The sequence below is a fragment of the Acyrthosiphon pisum genome, chromosome A1, assembly GCF_005508785.2.
Source record: "Acyrthosiphon pisum isolate AL4f chromosome A1, pea_aphid_22Mar2018_4r6ur, whole genome shotgun sequence".
NCBI classification, from domain to species: domain Eukaryota; kingdom Metazoa; phylum Arthropoda; class Insecta; order Hemiptera; family Aphididae; genus Acyrthosiphon; species Acyrthosiphon pisum.
In genome coordinates this window covers 86,460,858-86,468,656 of record NC_042494.1, presented here as the reverse complement: position 1 = coordinate 86,468,656, position 7,799 = coordinate 86,460,858, and positions in this window count along the sequence as shown.

Genomic DNA, 7,799 nt, shown 5'->3' with positions numbered 1-7,799 from the left:
ATTATTTTGAGGTCCAAATGAAAATTGGGCCCTAAAGCTAATAATACCATAGTCATAATAATAATAATTTATTATAGTTTAATATATTGAATGATATATTAGTAAATAATGGTGCTCATGCACTGTTTTAAGGAACGACACTGATATGCCGACCAGGAAGTGGTAGGTGGTTTTATCAAAGGTTAGGTTAAGATCTTTTTGACGGTGACAATGGTTTTATTGGGGATGGCCGATTTCTATGAACGACAGTCTGGCTGTTATTTATTATTTTATAAGATTTTAGTTAATTCATTATAATGATGTGTGAGTATATCAGACGCGGATCCTGCCCGAGATTATGGGGGGGGGGGTTAGGTTAGGTTAGGTTAGAGGGGAATAGTTTACATACAAAATAAAATATCTAATAAAATATAATATGTGGGCTATATAATATTTGTGTTCAAAAATAACTTACACGAAACAATTATGTTAAATACAACTTTGTAATCAATTGATAAATTCAAAATAGTGAACTTAAAACTAAAACATGAGTCATGAATATAAATATTAAAAAGATAAAAAACGTACATTAAATTTAAATTACAAATTCTAGTCTTCTATTCGATTTTGCAAATACATCAATCACATCCTCAGAGTTTATTGTTATATCACGATGAGCATGTAGTAAAGCCAGTCCATTCAATCGATCTTCCGAAATTCTTGTTCTCATCCATGTCTTTATCCGCCTCAGAGATGAAAAATTGCGTTCTGCTGATGCAGTGGTCGCTGGTAATGTCACAAGTATATTTTATAGAATATTGATTTCAGGAAAACAGTCGTAGTCACAACGTTTTAAAGCATCAATATGAGTCACAGGTAGTTGCTTTTCGTTGAGCCAATATTCGTGCCAAAGGGTTAATTCTCCAGTTATGCGTTTTTCAAATATATTATGAGATAATACGAAAAAATATTTAGAAACAATCACGACACGATGATGTTTTGTCCATTACTGATAGCTATTTGCCGCACCGCCCGCACCGTGGTAATGCTGTGGCGTTGTCCATCGACTATCGTTATCGCTAATTCCAAGAATAGCTCTGAACGTATTACGTCAACATACCTATCTAATTCTTATTATTATTATTTAGTATTTGAAATAAAAATATTCTATACTTTACAAGATTACAATTGTATATTATAAGAATAATATATTTATGTATACAATGATTGTCGTGGTCGCCGTCATCGACAGTTTTCTGGGAAAAATAACCATTACTTTGTTAAAAATGAATGAAAATAAAATCCAAATACACCGTTTTTTTTTTTTTTGCATTTATTAATTATAATTGTTTCAACAAAATGTTTGTTTTTTTTTTTTTTATACATTTACATTATTCATACATTTCTTAAATAGCTAGAGTAATACAATTTGTACATTTTTTTTTTTTTTTTTAAATGAATTTAACTTATGAGTTGATTAGTTGTTTAGTTTTGTTCTGATGATACCGATGATGAAAATGATTCTGGAGGTAGCAAGATATCTTGAGGTAGCCGTGGCTTTAGTCTGCGGTTTTTAGTTTTTTTCCCAATCTTGAAGTGAAGGGCGCCTTCTGTTGTTTTTAGTTTCGTGTTAAAATTTTTAAATTGTTCAATTATCCATGTGTTTATGTAAGGTATTCCAGTGTCATTATGGAGTTGTGTGTTTCGCATGAACCATGGGGCTTTAAGAGCTATTCTGAGAAATTTATTTTGTATCGTTTGTAATTTTTTAATTTTTGTTTGGGATGCGGCTGCCCATATTGGGCATGCATATGTAATTAGTGGTCTTATTATTGATGTGTATATTAGAAGTGAGCATTTAATTTGAAGTGTTGAGCTGTAATTTATTAGGGGGTATAAGATTTTCAAACGTGTATAGGCTTGGTTTAATTTTTTATTTATATGCATTTTCCATGTTAATTTTTCATCAAGGTGTACTCCAAGATATTTAATAGATTGATCCTTATTATTCCATAGTATAGGCTGATTTTTGATTTTTAATTGGGTTGGATTTGAGTATCTTTTTAGGCTAAATATTTTAGCTTCGCTCTTAGTTGGGTTAAGAGCGAGTTTCCATCTTGTGAACCAGTCTGAGATTTGAACTAAAGAAATTTGTAGATCTGTTATTGAATTTTCAAGATTTTTATGTTGTGTTAAGATAACAAATACACCGTTTAAAAGAGGACATTTCACTGAATAACCACGTATATATAAATGGAAGAATGCTCTGATAACCGAGTAAATTATAAGGCCATAAAGATGCCTATACAAATTGACAATTGTCGACTACCCGTCGACCGCGGCACTCAACGTATTAAAATTAGTTTTGATTCTTTTTACTGGGCATTTTTCTTAAACAAAACCAATCTTACGGAGGGGGCGACCGCCCCCGCCGCCCCCTACTGAATCAGCGCCTGGAGTATATAATTACAACATACCTATTGCAACACGGATAAATTCCATGACGTTTTGATATATTCAAAGCTGAAAGTAACAAACTAACAAAATAATTTGGAAATTCAGGATTGTCAAGATTATACAAATAGTGATCTATAAAAATGATTATCGAGTGTAGGTATTCACTGTAGGTACTTATTACATTGATAGTGCATCAAAATAGGCGACCATTTACGTATCTTGTATGGCTGTATACACTGTTTAGTGTACCTAACAGAAAGACGTAAGAAATAATTTTGTTCTGATCAATATTTAAACATTTTGTTATATTTATAATTTATAGACGCTTGCGTTACTAGTACTGTATATATATATTTTTGTTAATACTGAAAGTAAAAAATAAAAATTCAAAATAACCAATTTTTAAATCTAATTTCAGACAATTTTTTATGGTAAAAACTAAAAATGTTTATTTTTTAGTTTTTTGAAATTTTAATTTTTTTTCGGAGTAAATTAATTTGAAACAATACATTTTTTAAAAATATTCCTTTTGGGAATTTTCCGACATAACTATATATCTTAAATATTATTCATATAAATTTAATTATTTTTGTCATATAATTAACTAGTATACCTATCAATTTTTATTTTTATTTGTCAGGTCTTTCTTTGTAGACTTACCTACTCTATGTTAGACCCTATAATAATTAATAACTAATAATACACTAAAATATGAAATCTAATCTCAAATATTGTCATCAAAATATTATCATCTCTCCTCATATTTACTATAATATTATAAAGAAGAAATATTTGTAATATTATATGTTTGTAACGAATACTCATTTCACCATTAGAATGCTACATTATCCCTCAGTAACATAGGCTATATTTATTACTAGAAAAAATTTGGGATTCTTACTAAAATTGTATTAATGTAACCTAATCTATGTCCCTTTTTGTGTGTACGCTTATATCTCGAAAAGTATTCAACGGGTTTTAATATGGTTTTCATTAATGGACCGGTTGAGTTACGGAGAATGTTGTATTGTATAATTTGTTTTGGAAAAATTAATTGGGTGGTCAAAAATAATAACACCAATACTATATTATATGTATATAAAAATGAATGTTTGTCTGTATGTCATCCTTCTTTATGCATTCCTAAACGGCTCAACCGATTTTGATAACATTTTTGTGTGTGTTTGAGTGGTTCCTTGGATGATTTAGATTCACAATTTGACAGGTAGGTCGAAACTGGGGAGGTGCTCAAACAGGGTGCTCAAACAGATATTTACGATGGAGATTTTTGCTGCCGAGGCGTCCCCAAAACGTACGCCGAGCGTCTTGCCAACGCGGCGCTGACGGTGTACTGTTTGACGCTGACGTGGTACGCCGAATGGCAGCTCCGGCGGGCCGACCCGAGACCGTACGACGCAGCGGACCTGATCAGACCGTCGCTGATTTTCAGCAACACGCACTTCATAACCGAACCGGCTCGGCCGCTCTCGCCGGACGTCGTCCAAATCGGTGGAATACATCTGACCACGCCCAAACAGTTATCGAATGTAATTATTACCGATAGAGGGAATTAATGCTAATTATGGGGAAGTAAAGCTATACTTATAGCATTTAGGGGTATTTAATGCTAACGTATTTACCCCCTCAATTGAAATACAATCATACCACACGAAAAAAAATTAATCTGACGTTGTCGTTAAAGTTGATTTATAATTTTATAATTTAGCAATAGTCTAAGGCGGAAGACGATGTGTTATATAATAACTAATTATATATGATATTAATATTAACCAATATAGTTTTGCTCGCATACATACGAAGTTTGATAATTCATTATCAGCATTTAAAGTAAATACAAATACTCACTAGGTTTAAAATATAAAAATAAATTTTAAATATGATGATTTTTTTTTGGATAATTGGAATTTGGATGTTCGATACAAATCACATTTAAAAAAAAATAATATTTTATACTAAATATTGTATACCTAGGTGCTTACATTGTAAATTGTTTTCATTTCTAATTGTTTAATTAACTGCGTAATTTTTTTAAATTTCACGTCGATACAAATGTAGAGTAAAAAGAATAATTTTTTTCAAAAAAAATAACATTTTTTGATGATTTCAAATCTAGAAAATAAAAAATTCTAATAACGATAAACCTTACAAAAAAGTTAGTGTTTACCTATAAGAAAAAGACGTACGCAGATTTGGATGTTGTCTTTAGCGAGAAATTTGTTGTCTCCATCTTTCAAGTAACAATGCAAACTTATACTTTCAGTGTTTATAGATTTATGAGTAAAATTTTACAATATAATTTATGAGGGTAGACTTGAACTGGCGATCGTACATTATTTGTTATACGCTCTTATAATTTCTTTTGATCTCATCATGTTTGTAGAACTATGCAGGTATTTGACAATTTTGAATATATTTTTTTTTTATGCTATACCGGTTAACAGGACATTATGGAATTCATCGACGACGCACCTCACATGGTGATCTACTTCACATTCGGTTCCGTGGTATCGATGGCGTCGTTACCGGAAAACGTACTGAGCTCATTACGAGAGGCACTCGCTCAGGTTCCTCAAAAGATTTTGTGGAAATACGAAGGTGAAATGGAGGACAAACCGAAGAATGTGATGACGTGGAAATGGTTTCCGTTAATAAACGCAATTTTAAATACTTCTATATAAGCAGTGTCAAAGCAGTACGCGAATAAAATAAAATTACACAAATTATAATAAATTAGTATAGTAGCTATTGCTCTTCCTCTCACCTATTCATTAGATATGAACTATATATACGCACCTAAGTACTTTACTGATGGTCACTGCGTCGAAATGTATTATATTTAATTATAGCATATATCATAAACTATTCATTGTATACATTCATTATTGTAGTATATATGAAATATTATGTACCATATATTAAATATGGTGGTATTTTTATTTAGATAAAAAAAATTATCATTAATATTTTTATATGTGATAATGCATCAATTTGCGTATTTCTGCATTGTTCCATACAATTGAATATACATTCCGAAAAATATAAATTTGAAGTATTCTATGTATACCTGTAGGCGAGTATATATTTTAAATCATCTATTGTATTATCGATTAATTTTCAGAACTAAGTGAAATAGGTAGAAAACGGATGATCAAAAAAAAAATAATAAAATAGTGTACAGTAATAATAAATTCAATTTTATTCGGTAAAATCATAAAAACATTTTATGATCATTGTAAAAAAAAAATAACAATTATGTACAGTTGAATACTTTAATCTGAATGAAAAAAACAAAACAAAAGCAAAATATATACATAATAATATATTTATTGTATTAAATCGTGGAAAAAATAAGAGCAGGCGTACTGTAATAAAATAATAAAACGTTACAGCCACGGACAATGTGGAAATTCGTTATTATTATTATTACTTTTTAAACCTACCTACTATTGTATTAAAACGGTACAAAATGAAGCAATAGTTGGTATCTACCATCATTGTTTTGGACAATAACTTTAATATTTCCGTAACATGATTAATTGTTGTGACAAAAGAATGGATATTATAAAGGTACTTCCGATATTGTAGCAGGCATGATTTTATGCACTAGCAGCGATTTCCGGTCTGAAGGACATTTCATACATCCTAATTAAACACATATTTCTGCAGCCGAATCTTGTAAACACAATAAATTATGTCATATTACGAAGACCCTTGAATTATTTATGACACAACTTCGAACGTCAAACTTTTTTAACACAACACGTATATTATTATAATTATGTACCCCTATTTTAGGGTTTAGTTCGTTTTTTATGTCCACAAAATGTTTAATGCACCTAACTGTATTGTGTATGTAAAAAAATAATAGTGGTGTGCTATTATTATGCAAATTGGAAAATAATGTTTTTGATTGAATAATGTTGTTTTAGATTAATCGAATTGTATGATCGACATGTAACTATAATAATATAATAACAACAATAATTATTATTAATGCACATATCATTATTTGCCGAAGTCTGAAAACAACGAGTCTGTATAAAGCGTAGCGTAGGTATACCAAATCCATGATCAAAGTCAAACATAATATAGTGTTTGTAAAATTCTGAATAAAAACTTTTGTAATGAAACTATGAAACATTGTACATGTATATTGTATGTGTATATTATATATATTTATTAATTTAAGTTCTTTGAAAGGAAACGGAACAAGTTCAATTTTATACGCAGGTACACAGACCAAAATTGAGTGAATTTACTTTGCTACAGCAGTCCCTTTTTGCATGGTATAATATTATTAGCATAATTTTCAATTAATCGATCGGATGGTGGGACGTAATATTTTTTATCGTATAGGTAGGTATACTTAATACTATAATAATGAAATATTCCTACCGTACCTACAACATAAAATATATAAAATTAAAAGTTTCAGTTACATCGATGGATTCGTTTAATATAAGTAATTTCAGTTGCAATATTATGAAATGTATTTCCTGACAAAAAGTTTAAGTCTACTCACGTGTGTCATGATATGCACCCTCATAATAAGCTTAAATACTTTATATAGGTAGCTTATTGATCATAAACCAGACAACCAGTATAAGACACTATTGAAACGTTAATTCAACAAATATCTGACAAAAACTATTTAATGTTATATCACTATGGTGCACTAATAACACGAGCAAGAATTAGCCTAACACACTTATTGAAAACCTTTCAAGTAATCAAGTATAGGTACGTGTGAAATTGCAAATAGGTACTTAGCAAATAGTAAGACTAAAGAATTCCTCATATTGTCAGCTGAAAAAAGAAATATAATATTATAATAGGTTTATATAAGTATTATTACTAGTATATTTTTATTTAAATTTATGAATTCGTTTAAATAATTATTCCAAAAAATACAATTATAAAGATAATAATAAAACTAAAAACTGTACAAAAATGTTTTACTCTTATTTTTAATGTGAAGTTTGAGCTTGTACCTACTTCTTTTACTAATAATGAAAAATCTGGTTGAAGTTTAGTGGTTCCAATCCTCAAAATTGAATGAAGGTGTTCATCCGTAAGTCTCGATCTATGAACCGATTTTGTTTGTTTCATCATAATTTATAGACCATTTTTCACTGAAAATTCGGCAATCATCATTATATTTGCGTTTTTTTCTGTCTGACATTTTCATACGGAAACTTAACAATCAAATATCGATATCACCCGTGTACTTAAAATAATGTACTGATCTAACTAATGGTATACCTAAGATGTGTACCTCAATTCATAATCTTTTCAATAGACAATAAAAGATAAGAAAACAAGTCCAATATATAAGATTATTT